This window comes from Erinaceus europaeus, chromosome 17 (genome assembly GCF_950295315.1).
Source record: "Erinaceus europaeus chromosome 17, mEriEur2.1, whole genome shotgun sequence".
NCBI lineage: Eukaryota > Metazoa > Chordata > Mammalia > Eulipotyphla > Erinaceidae > Erinaceus > Erinaceus europaeus.
The window spans coordinates 21832323-21845745 of record NC_080178.1 but is presented as its reverse complement, the minus strand read 5'-3'; positions in this window follow the sequence as shown (position 1 = coordinate 21845745).

Sequence of the window (13423 nt, the reverse complement as noted above, 5' to 3'; positions counted from 1 at the left end):
TGAGCCACAGGCATAAAACCCTTTTGTATAACCATTATGCTTTGTCCCCAGGCACAGACAATTTTTATATAAATATATATATGTATATATATAATGTGTATATACGTATGTATAAAGTTCTACAGAATTATTTTAATCCTTGTCCCTCTATTATATAGTTACTTAGGCAGCTAGAGAGAAAGCAAATCATAAATGCTGTACTGATAGGATCTATACAAAACCACTAGCAGCTCAATGGAGGAGGACTTTCGCTGGTGATGGGTGTATGAACAAACACCAATCACAGAAAGGTGGGAAATTGTACCCGTGTGACAACAACTGTCTTGTAAGCCATCATTCCCCCCCCAAAAAAAAAAAAACAAAGGAATAAGAAATGTCCGGTGATGGCTACTTGTAAAATGAGTAATTACTTACCAGTTATTCTGACCTTAACAGATGAATGAACTAGGGATTTAAAAGTGTATGTTGTTTTCTTTCTAATAAATGACAAGGGGAATATTCAAATGGGCATTCTAAATGTAAAAACTTAACTTTTAAGGACTTTACTATAAAGCCTTTGCTTGGATGTTGGGGGCCCAGTGCACTTTGAGAGAGGAGGACCTTGGTTATTGGTGGGAGTGGAATGCAGGCACCCATCACAGAAAAATGAAAAACTCTACCTATCTGACAACTGTATTCTAAACTATAATTTCCCTAATAAAACAATAAAGATGTGTTAAAGCTCATTAAGTTACATTTGATAAATATAATGCTACTTCCTATCTTTTTTTTTAATGAGAAAGCATCCCACAGTGGTATAGTTACTTAAGACACTGACCCCAAAAAATCAGTTATTAAAAAAATAAAGCGATTTCAGGATGTTCTAACTTCCATCTGTTAGTCCACAATCACCTTAAGAGATGCTTTTTCACTGTAAATTCCATTAGAAACATCCAGGAGCTGAGTTACAGATTAAGGCCACATTGTTAAATCTAGAGGTGAAGCTCTTCATTCTGCTACACTTTGCTTATCTTCCTCTGCCCCAGGAGAGATGCATGATAGGAGGGAGGAATTGTTGACTAGTTATCTATGAAATTCAGCTTCCTGTCTTTGGTGAAACCTACATCTTTCTTATCCCTGAAAAGGCAGTAAAATGACTCATTCATAAAGTTATTCACAGATGGAGAAATCATAAATTTCCTTAATCTTACAATTCAGGTCCCATCTAGACTCAAAATCAGAAATGTACTAATTACTTTCATTTTCAGTGATTATGAATGTTATTTAAACTTACTCTTTATATAGCTGGGGGGGTCAGTGCACCCAGGAATTCTGCATGTCTATTACCACTAAGCTGTCTTCCTATTCCAGTTTTTTTTTTGGGGGGTTCTATATTTTTGAGAAAGTGCAAGAGAAAATAAAGTGACAGCAAAGGAGAGGTGGAGAGGAAAGAAAGGGAGAGACGTTATTTTCATACACCATCCATACAGTTCCCTTTAATGTTGACCATCTTGCTCCCATGTGGCATTGGGATGGAACCAGGGCTGCCAGCATTCTAAGGGATGCACTTTACCACCTGAGCTATCTCCTCACTCCAATTTTACATTAATGATAAAATTATTTAATAGACATCTGGCTATTTCTGCAGAGTCGTGTATATCTGTTATCATTAAATCATCAGCAAGTATGGCATCAAATGGAAATCTGTATATGACATCTATGTAAGGTATTGTTATCTGATAAGAATGTAAATTTTGGGAATCTCATGTGTGGTGTTAGAAACTAAGTTCTCTTCCATTGCTTTGTTATTTTATTGCTTTATTATTTTATTTTATTTTATTGCTTTGTTATTTATTTTGTTATTTTATTGTGGAGTGTTCTCGTTGCAGATGGGAAGGGGGATGGAAACTGTATCCTTCCTTGCCCAGATCCTTTCACATAGTACTGTGTGCACTTAACTGGGTGCACCACTGCCATGCCAAAGAAGAGATCCAAAGGGCCAACAGACATGAAAAAAATGTTTAAAATCACTAATGGTCAGAGAAATAAAAACAATATGATGCCACTTTACACAATCTTCCATCAGAAACTTTATGCTTTGCTTCTTCAATAGTCTCTTGGATCTTCCATTTCATAAGATCTGTTTTAGTGTGGTTACTAAATCTTTTAGGCTAATATATATTTTTATCCACACTGGAATGAGAAAGGCCTCTTTAGCAATATATTAAAGGCTCTTTTTTAAAGTTTAGTAAGTATAAGAGAGAAGGAAGGGAGCTGGGCGGTAGCACAGCAGGTTAAGCGCAGGTGGCACAAAGCGCAAGGACTGGTGTGAGGATCCCAGTTTGAGTCCCTGGATCCCCACCTGCAGGGGACTCGCTTCACAGGCGGTGAAGCAGGTCTGCAGGTGTCTATCTTTCTCTCCCCCTCTCTGTCTTCCCCTCCTCTCTTCCTCTCTCCATTTCTCTTTGTCCTATCCAACAACAATAACTACAACAATGAAGAGGGCAACAAAGGGAATAAGTAAATAAATATTAAAATAAGTTTTAAAAAAGAGAGAGAGAAGGAAGGTAAGAAGTACTTCTCAACTGTGAGAAAATGTGGTGCATGAAAATGGGTGCAAAAAGGTTGAAATTTCTATCCACACAAAATATTTATTAAAATATTGTCTTCATCCCCAGAGCAGGAACAATATATATCATACATTAGAGGACTGATAACTGAAATACACAATGATCTCAGAAATAAAAAGACAAATAACCTCATTAAATTATGGGGGTAAGATATGAGCAGAATATTTATTTATTCCTCCAAGATTATTTCTGATGCTCAGTATTGGCACTACCAGTCCTCTACTTCTGGTGAACTTTTTTTTTCTTTCATTTTGTTGGATACGACTGAATCAAATTAAGAGCAAAGGAAGAGGTACAGAGGAAGAGAAAAAGATAGACACCTGCAGACTTGCTTCACTGCTTGTGAAGAGTTCTCGCTGCAGATGGGAAGGGGGGGGTTGTAAACTGGATCCTTCCTTGCCCGGATCCTTTCACATAGTACTGTGTGCACTTAACTGGGTGCACCACTGCCATGCCTAGGAAGAGATCCAAAGGGCCAACAGACATGAAAAAAATGTAAAAAATCACTAATGGTCAGAGAAATGCAAATAAAACCAATATGATACCACTTTACACCTGTGAGAATGTCACACATAAGAAAAGTTCAAATCAATGGGGCACAGAGTTAACAATATTTATGCACTTTTCCCATATGTGGGAGCTCTTCTTTTCCCTGATCCAGCTGTCTAGTCCTTTTTCCAACTCTGAAACCATCTCCTCAGACAATACCTTGTGTCCACCTACATGTTAGCTGTCAGACTCAGGCAAAAACTAGTAAAGCCATGGGCCCCTTAGAATATACCTAAAAGAGACCTACTAGCTTTTTCCAAATGGAGACCCCAAATTTTCATCTGCAATAATCTTGTTTTTAGGTTTATGATGAGTCAACAATTTGTTTTTCTTTATATCTTAACTCTTTTTCAGCCACCATGTTTTTGATGATACCACGATGCCAACCTGACTTTCATGGGCAGATAAACCCACCAACATGCCTCCCCAGACCCGTGACCCAGTAGGGAAAGAGAGAAACAGTTTGGTAGTATGGGTTGACCAAGCAACACCCATGTTAAGCAGGGAAGCAATTAAAGAAGCCAGACCTTCCACCTTCTGTGCCCCATAATGATCCTGGATCCATACTCCCAGAGGGATAAAGAATAAGAAAGCTTTCAAAGGGGGCGATAGGATATGGAGTTCTGGTGGTGGGAATTGTGTGGAATTATACCCCTCTTATCCTATGGTCTTGTCAATATCTCTATTTTATAAATAAAAAATAACATTTAAAAAAGACAGAAACACCAAAGTTTGGAGAGGCTATGTGGGGAAAGGGACTCTCCTACATAGTTGGTAGGAACACAAATTGATCCAGTCCCTATGGAAAAGAGTCTGGAGATTATCAGAACTCTAGAAATGGACCTACCTCATTACCCAGCAAATCCTTTCCTAGGAATTTTCCCAGGAAAAACAAAAAGACCTATGCACACCAGTGTTCATAGCTGCACAGCTTGTAGTACACCAAACTTGGAATAAATCCAAATAAATACCCAACGACAGATAAATGGCTAAGGAAGTTACGGTGCATACACACAATGGAGTACTATGCCATTATTACAACGAATGAAGTTATCTTTGCAATATTGTGGAACTTGAAGACATCATGTTGAGTGAGACAAACTGGAAAGACTAACAAAGGATCCACTTATAGGTGGGGTTTAAGAACAAAGAAAGGTAAGGGAAAACTTCAGGTGAACCTTGGATATTAGGGTAGCATATTGCACCAAAGCAAAGTACTCTAGAGAAGGAGAGGAAGGGAGAGGATGAAAAGACACTAGGATACTGTTGTATCTCCTAGCCACTAATCAAGGAGAGCTGAGAGGTCCTCCCAATATGTAAAGCATCAAACACTTCCCAAATAAATGTAAAAATTATATAATTGTTTCCACCATAGAAATTCAATGATAGTCTCAATCCATGGGGTATATCATTTCAAAAGCCTTCAAATTGTTTCTAGTGTAGATTCAATTGAGAATATTGAATTATACACATGACTGGGAATTAAATACTATATATAGAAATTTTATGAAAAAAAATGATCTAGAGAGACTTTCCTTATTTAAACCCTTAGATTACTAGCCAAAAGGAGAAAAATTAATGCTCATTATTACAAATGGAGATTTAGAACTTGATCCAAAACATTTAGAAAGGAGATGGATAGTTGAAATATATGTCAAGTCAGAATCTTCAAAATATTAGATTTAAGTTCTAGTGGGTTTTGGGCATATTTCAATTGGTCTGCCAATTTTCAAATCCTCTGCAATTATTCTCCAAAATGTACTTGAAACCAGCTTAATTTATTCCTTTATACTCACTTTTATGTAACTATAGATGGAAGTAGAACTCAATGTAATTGTGTTATTTCAGATAATAAAACAAATCATCCACTGCAGAGGAGTAATCAAGCCATTTAAATTTGTCAAGGTTGCCTGAACACCTGTCTTCTTTATTTTTAGTCCTGCCTATATTCCCCTAATAATTCTAGTTTTTTTTTAAAAAAATCAGCCCAGCAAAATAAGAATTTCTTCAGGATAACAGCATTTAACTGAAATATCTAGTCAACCTATCAGTTCAGCACAAGGTAATGCAAAAGATTCTAGGGAACATTCCTTTATATCAGGGACATTGATTCTTTCTCATTATATAAAGGAAAAAATTGGCCAACATTCATTAGGTATCTTTTGATAATAACATTCTTGTTAATTTGCTCTTATGCGATAAAAAATTAAAGGTGATAATAAATTCTTCAACAAAGGAGGTTCTAAGTGAATCTAAAGGTCAGTATTTCAAGTTAAAAGGGATTTCCCAGTGCTAAATTTCATGTATTAATAGATAGCATTCTGTTACAATGTATTCACAATTATTATAGAAAATGGAGTTGTAGAAAGCAGTTTTGGAGGATATAAATAAAATACTTCAGTGTCAAATCATTAAAACTCGTTTAGTACTGCAGAAGTGATTAGTGATGATCTCAGAGCCATTTGTCTTCTATAAGAGAGGCAGGCAAGCTATCAATATTTGTATATAGTCACTAATAAATACCTTGGCCTTTTCAGACATGTGGTCCCAACTGCAACTAATCACTTTACCATTATACCCTGAAAGCAGATGTAGATAATAAACGCATTTAACCAACGGGCATGGATATGATCTGATACAATTTTATTTAGTAGGTGGTAGTCATGGTACAAGTTTGAACCCCCACCCCAAATCAATGTTATTCCTCCATGCAAACACTAAATGAGAAAAAGAGAATATCTAGAAATCATTGTGCTTCCCTATAGTAGCAAAAGCAATCAAATGTCTGGGAATCAAGTTAACAAAGTAATTAATGGACTTACATGGTGAAAATTATGAGTCGCTTTTCAAAGAAATAGAAACATCTTCTGCACCCCATAATGACCCTGATTCCATACTCCCAGAGAGTTAAAAAAAAATAGGAAAGCTATCAGGGAATGTGATAGGATATAGAGCTCTGGTGGTGGGAATTGTACCCCTTTTATTCTATGATTTTGTCAGCGTTGCCATTTTATAAATAAAAAAACTAAAAAAGAACAAATTTTAATTTCATTGATAAGAAAGGAAAGAAATAGAGACACAAAGAAATGGAAAGGCATTCCATTCTCATTGATTGGATGACTTAATATTGTCAAAATGACCATCCTACCCAGAGCCAATATGTAGATTCAATGCAATCCCCTTTAAAGAGCCAACAGATTTCTTTAAAGTAATTTCTTTAAAGTAACACAAGTTACAAAAATTCATCTGGAATTAAAAAATAAAAATAAAAAAAAACCTCTAGTATTGACAAAACAATCTTAAGAAAAGGGGACAGACTGGAGCATTGCATTACTAGACCTCAAGCAATACTACTGAGCTACTGGAATCAAAACTGATTGGTATTGGAGTCAAAATAAAAGCACAGGCCAGTAGACTAAAATAAGCAAATGATGATACAGACATATTCCTCACTTCTATGGCCACCTAGTTTTTGACAAAGGGGCCCAAACTATTAAGGAGTGAAAGTTTATTCAACAAATGGTGTTGGGAAAAATTGGATTGAAGCATGTAGGTGGATGGCTTTTTAAATTTTTCTTATTTATTTCTTTGCCTCCAGGGTTATTTCAAGGGCTCAGTGCTTGCACCACAATTCCACTGCTCTTGGTAGCGTCTTTCTTTCTTTCTTTCTTTCTTTCTTTCTTTCTTTCTTTCTTTCTTTTTTTTTTCATTTTACTGGATAGGACAGAGACAAATTGAAGGGAGGGGTAGACAGAGAAGGAGAGAGAAAGATACATGCAGACCTGCTTCACAGCTTGTAAAGTGACCCCCCACATGTGGGGAGCCAGGGCTCTAAAGTTGTTATTGATGTCATTGTTGTTGGATAGGGCAGAGAGACATGGAGAGAGGAGGGGAAGACAGGGAGGGGCTGAGAAAGACAGACACATGCAGACCTGCTTCACCACTTGTGAAGTGATGCTGGAACCGAGATCCTTATGTAGGTCCTTGAACTTTGTGCCATGTGCGCTTAACCCTTTGCGCCACCGCCAGACTCCCCATCACATTAATATTATTTTGGAACAACTACTGGGATTTTGGAAAAGCTTTCAGATCTGTGAGTTAGTTATACTGGAACAACTAAATACTAAATAAGAGATCTTTGAGGTGGAAAATATTTAATTCATCATTTCTTGTCCATGTCATGCTGTACACAGCAAGATGCTACTTGGACTCTGGTCTCTAGAGGTTTCTATTCTTCCTTTTCTTTTCTTTTCTTTCCTTTCCTTTCCTTTCCTTTCCTTTTCTCTTCTTTCTTTCTTTCTTTCTTTCTTTCTTTCTTTCTTTCTTTCTTTCTTTTTTCCTTCCTTCCTTCCTTCTTTCTCTCTCTCTTTCTTTCCCCTTTTGTTGTCCTTGTTTTTTATTGTTGTTGCAGTTATTATTGTTGTTGTTGTTGTTGATATTGTCGTTGTTAGATAGGACAGAGAGAAATGGAGAGAGGAGGGGAATACAAAGAGGAGGAGAGAAAAATAGACACCTGCTGACCTGTTTCACCTCCTGTTCTTCTTCTTCTTCTAGCGTTTGCCCTTCTTCCATAGCCAGTCAATAGCGTCAGGTTGAGCTGCTTGTTGCTGGCTTTGAAAGTGACTGGGATCCATGTGGATTCAGTTGGCTAGGAAGGATCCTCAGTTTCCCCAATGAATGGGTACTCACGGGATGCACTTCCTGTGAAGTGACTCCACTGCAGGTGGGGAGCTGGGGGCTCGAACCAGGATCTTTAGGCGCGCTTCGTGCCACCCGCTCGTAATCCGTTGCACTACCATGCGACTCCCCATTCATTTCATTTTTAAAAAAGTTTTTATTATATTTTATTTGTTTATTGAATAGTAACAGCCAGAAATCGAGAGGGAAGGAGAGAGAGAGAGAGAGAGAGAGAGAGAGAGAGAGAGAGAGATTGGCTTGTAGCCCTGCTTCACCACTTGTAAAGCCTCCCCCTGCAGGTGGGACTGGGGCCTTGAACTTGGATTCTTGCCCATTGTAACATAAGCACTCAACCAGGTGCTCCACTACCTCGCCCCATTTCATTCATTCCTTACTGAAACTTCTACTACCTTCCTTGAAAAAAATCTCTTTGGTATTCTAGCCATGAGTTTTAAAGCCTGCATTCCTTCTATTCATCATAGTTCTTCTCTAATTGTATTAGAAAACTGCAACTGTATTCTTTTGCTCTCAGCTATTATAATATCAATTGATAACCTATTTCCGTTCTCACAATGGGCTCCAAACGATTTTGATTCATGTCTCATTGTTTTTCCATTAAATGAAAATTTTATTACTTCATTGTATATCAAATGATGAAAGAGCCTCCTAAAATGGATTAATTAGCCATTCAGAAAACTTACCAAAAGTATTTATTTCTTGCTCTCTCAAATAAACTATTGCAGATTATAAGCCAGTCTGAACACTGGGAGCATAGGCCTGCGATTTCATAAGAAATTCTTTTTGGGAGTCGGGCTGTAGTACAGCGGGCTAAGCGCAGGTGGCGCAAAGCACAAAGACCGGCATAAGGATCCCGGTTCGAACCCCGGCTCCCCACCTGCAGGGGAGTTGCTTCACAGGCGGTGAAGCAGGTCTGCAGGTGTCTATCTTTCTCTCCTCCTCTCTGTCTTCCCCTCCCTCTCTCCATTTCTCTCTGTCCTATCCAACAACAACAACAACAATAATAACTACAACAATAAAACAACAAGGGCAACAAAAGGGAAAAAATAAATAAAATAAATATAAAAAAAAAAGTTAAAAAAAAAAAAAGAAATTCTTTTTATGCCCCACTAATAATAAACCACTCATGTGATATACATTCGATAGTATGGTTGATTAAAAGAACCATAGGCATTTTTCCCATCATTTTTTAAATAGTGACAGAGAAGCAGAGAGAGAGAAACCACAGCATGAAGTTTCCAGACTCAAACTTTGGTAATACACATGGTAAAACATTATACTAGCCAAGTAAGGTATTTTGTTGGCCCTACAAATATTTTCTTTCTTTTTTCTTTTTCTGTTCTTTCAATTATTATTATTATTATTTTTTAGAGATAGAAATATTGAGAGGGTAGGGAAAGAGGTGAGGGGGAGAGAGTTGCAGCACTATTTCTGCTCTGTTGGAACTCCTTCCCTACAAAGTCCTGGTCCTTGTGTTCAGTAATGTGTTCACTCAATCACCTAGGTTGTGCCCCCACCAGGCCCCCACCACTGATATTCGTTAAGCCGACAGTAGAGTTGAGAATTTCACTAATTTTGAATCTCATTCTCATGCTATCCATGGCTACCTATAGAATAAAATCAGACCCTTTGACTGGAACCTGTCCTTGTACTTCGTTTTCTACTTAGCACTTGCTATCACTAACCTCTCTACTTTCATTTTTAAAATTTTTTTCACATAATCTATCTCTTTGGTCCAACTTATTTCTTCCAATTATTATTTTTTAATCATTACAATATGAACAAATTTTTATTCTTTACTACCCCATATATATATATATATATATATATATATATATATACATATATATATATATGTTCCTGAAGCCGTTCTTGTTAAACCTATTAGTAGTTTTACTATTGTCAAGTTGAGTGAATATTTAATTAAATTAATGCTTTTAAAATTGAAGCTTTGTGTCAACATTATTCCATCCCAATATTCTGGGCAAATTCTTTTTTTTTTATTTTTTTTTAATAAAAAGGAAACACGGACAAAAACCATAGGATAAAAGGGGTACAACTCCACACAATTCCCACCACCAGAAATACATATCCCATCCCCTCCCCTGATAGCTTCCCTATTCTTTATCCCTCTGGGAGTATGGACCTAGAGTCATTATGGGGTGCAGAAGGTGGAAGGTCTGGCTTCTGTAATTGCTTCCCCACTGAACATGGGTGTTGACAGGTTGATCCATACTCCCAGTCTGTCTCTCTCTTTCCCTAGTGGGGCAGAACTCTGGGGAAGTGGGGCTCAAGAACACATTGGTATGGTCGTCTGCCCAGGGAAGTCTGGTTGGCATCATGCTAGCATCTGGAACCTGGTGGTTGAAAAAAGAGTTAACATGCAAAGCCAAACAAATTGTTGACTAATCATGAACCTAAAGGGTGGAACAGTGCAGATGAATATTTGGGGGGTCTCCATTTTGTAGATAATTAGTAGTCCTATTTTAGTTATATTCCAAAGGGCCCATGAATATAATAGTTTTTTTTATTAATTGATTTGATTTGATTTTTCACTGTCCACCATCTGGTTTCAGAATCATGTTTGGACAACCTCTTTGATAATTTACTTTTGTGTTTACCTATTTTTTTTTAAATTTTTTATTTAAGAAAGGATTAATTAACAAAACCATAAGGTAGGAGGGGTACAACTCCATACAATTCCCACCACTGGATCTCCACATCCCACCCCTCCCCTGATAGCTTTCCCATTCTCTATCACTCTGGGAGCATGGACCCAGGGTCATTGAGGGTTGCAGAAGGTAGAAAGTCTGGCTTCTGTAATTGCTTCCCCGCTGAACATGGGTGTTGACTGGTCGGTCCATACTCCCAGTCTGCCTCTCTCTTTCCCTAGTAGGGTGTGTCTCTGGGGAAGCTGAGCTCCAGGACACATTGGTGGGGTCTTCAATCCAAGGAAGTCTGGCCAGCATCCTGGTGGCATCTGGAACCTGGTGATTGAAAAGAGAGTTAACATCCGAAGCCAAATAAATTGTTGAGCAATCATGGACCCAAAGTTTGGAACAGTGGAGAGGAAGTGTTAGGGAGGTACTCACTGCAAACTCTAGTGTACTTCAGCTTTCAGGTATATATTTTGTAGTAGTTTATGGATACATGTGAACATAAGCTCTCTCTCACAGAAACTGGTGTATATCTAGGTTATGGGACTTTGTTAGAAAGTGAACCACCTGAGACGAAATTAGAGTGTACTATAAAAGGAAAGGTCTCACCCGAGTAATGAAGTTGAAGGGCTGTCATTCCACATGTGAAGTCTCTGGACACAGTCTGAGGTGAAGCATATTGAGGTGGCAATTGTTGCATTGGTTAGGTTGTGATCGGCGGATGCAATATTATTTTATATGGATTGGGAGAGGCATATGGGAAAGTGGGCCCTATCCAAGGGTTCCAGGACTGGGGTAAGTAGGGGCTCTATAGTGGAGATGTGAGGTTCCTGCTGTCTTAGGGTTCAAAAAGACAATCGATAGTTAATGTGATCATCACATTATTTGGTAATTGGGTTAACTTTGAAAAGTCCTTTTGTTATGGTTTGCTGTACAGTACCCAGTATCTTGTGCTATTGGATGCTTCTAATCTACTTGGTCTAGGCTTTTGAGAGGTGGGAATGTTGTTTATGTACACTTCTAGCAAAATGTAGACATATAAATCTGTAGTTAATTAATATGAGAGGGGGAAAATCAATTGTATGTCTCAAAGTTTCTCAAAACACAAACTGAATCTTTTTAATATATAGGCTGTGTATTTGATATGTGGACTCTCTCAAAAGCCTAGTTTTTTTTTTTTTTTTCTGAGCCTGACATCTAATATTGAGGTGGGCCCAAGTTATTGTATGGGGATATGATGTCATGGCTGGAAAACGGACCAGAAAGCTGGATCAGGAAAGAGAGTAGCTCCCAAATATAGGAAAGGTGTATAAATATTTTTGTCTGTACACCCCATTGATTTGACCTGATCGGGGGGCCATATTCAGCTTAGGAGCCTTTGTGACCTTTGTTTTTGTTTCTTCTAGACATTGAATGAAAGACAGATAGGGAAAGAGAGAGAGAGAGTGAAGGAAGAGGGGCATTGCAGCTCTGCTTCATTGCTAGTAAAGCATGGTGTAGTGTGTACTCTACCAGGTGAGCTATCTTCTGGCCTCCTCAGTGAATATTTTATAAATGCTTTGGATTATTGGATTTACACCTCTCACACCCCAGTTCCTCTTGGTTCTACTGTGTCTTTTTTTTTTTTCTTTTTTACTTCTTTGTCTTCTTTTTTATGTTTCCTTAAGCCTCTGGAAGTAATTCCATGCCACTTCTTCCTTTTTAAGTCATGTTGCTTCTACATCTCTTTACCTTATAGCAGTTAGTTCTTTTTCTGTTTTTTGTTTTAATGGCATAGACAATATTCCCAACACCAAAAGACTGTGTCCCCTCCCACCCACCCCCCTGCCACCCTGGGAAGCCAAATCCACCCTCCCCCTCACCATAGGGTTTTTACTTTGGTACCCTACTTTCAATTTAGTCAGATCCTGCTTTTAGTTTCCCTTTCTGTTCTTTTTTCTCAACTTCTGTTGATGAGTGAGATCATCCCATACTCATCTTTATCTTTCTGACTTAGCTTACTTAACATAATTCCTTCTAGCTCCATCCAAGATGGGTCAGACAATGTGGGTTCATTGTTCTTAATAGCTGCATAGTATGGTATAGTTTTTTTTTAAATCCATTTCTAAATGCTACTTATTTAAATAAATTCCCCAAACGTTAAAAAAAATATCTTGTTCTATGTTCTCATATGTCTGACCTATAATTTTACCTTATAGCATTTATCATAGCTGCAATTATGTAATCAGCAGTATCACTTATCTTCCATTTTCCATCTAGAATTCATCTTTCAACTGCACCAGGGTCTAGCAGAAGGCCTGGTTTTTTGTAAAAATAAACCAAAAGCAAAAATAAAAACAAATGTAGATCCATATATTAGCTCACTTGGATAGTGTTTTGCTTTGCTTATATTGAGAACCAGGCTCAAGCCCAGCCTACATTGCACTAAAGGAAGCCTCAGTACTATGGTCTCTTTGCCTGTCTGTCTTATTAAAAATGTCATTATTTCTCATGTTCCTATCATGCATCTACTTGAATTCTTATATTACATTGCTCACCCTCAATTTTACAATTTTACATTGGTGATGGTATGGTTAGTAGATAAGAAAAGCTTCCAATTGGACTAGTATATCTCTATTCCTCATAGGTTTTCAAATTCAATATATCTAAAACTTATTGAAGACATGGTTTTGCCCCCCCCAACAGCCCCTGACACAGAACACAGCCTAGTTCAGCTGCCAACTATAAACATTATCATCTAACCGTAACTTGACCTGAATGTTTCTACTAGCTAACAAATACAACAAAATTTGATTCCTTTCTCTAATAATAAGTCTAGCTAATCCAATTTAATTGTTTACTTCTATAAAAATTATAGCTTTGGGGATGGAGTGATATCATAATGGTAATAGCAAAAAAATATTTTCATGCCTG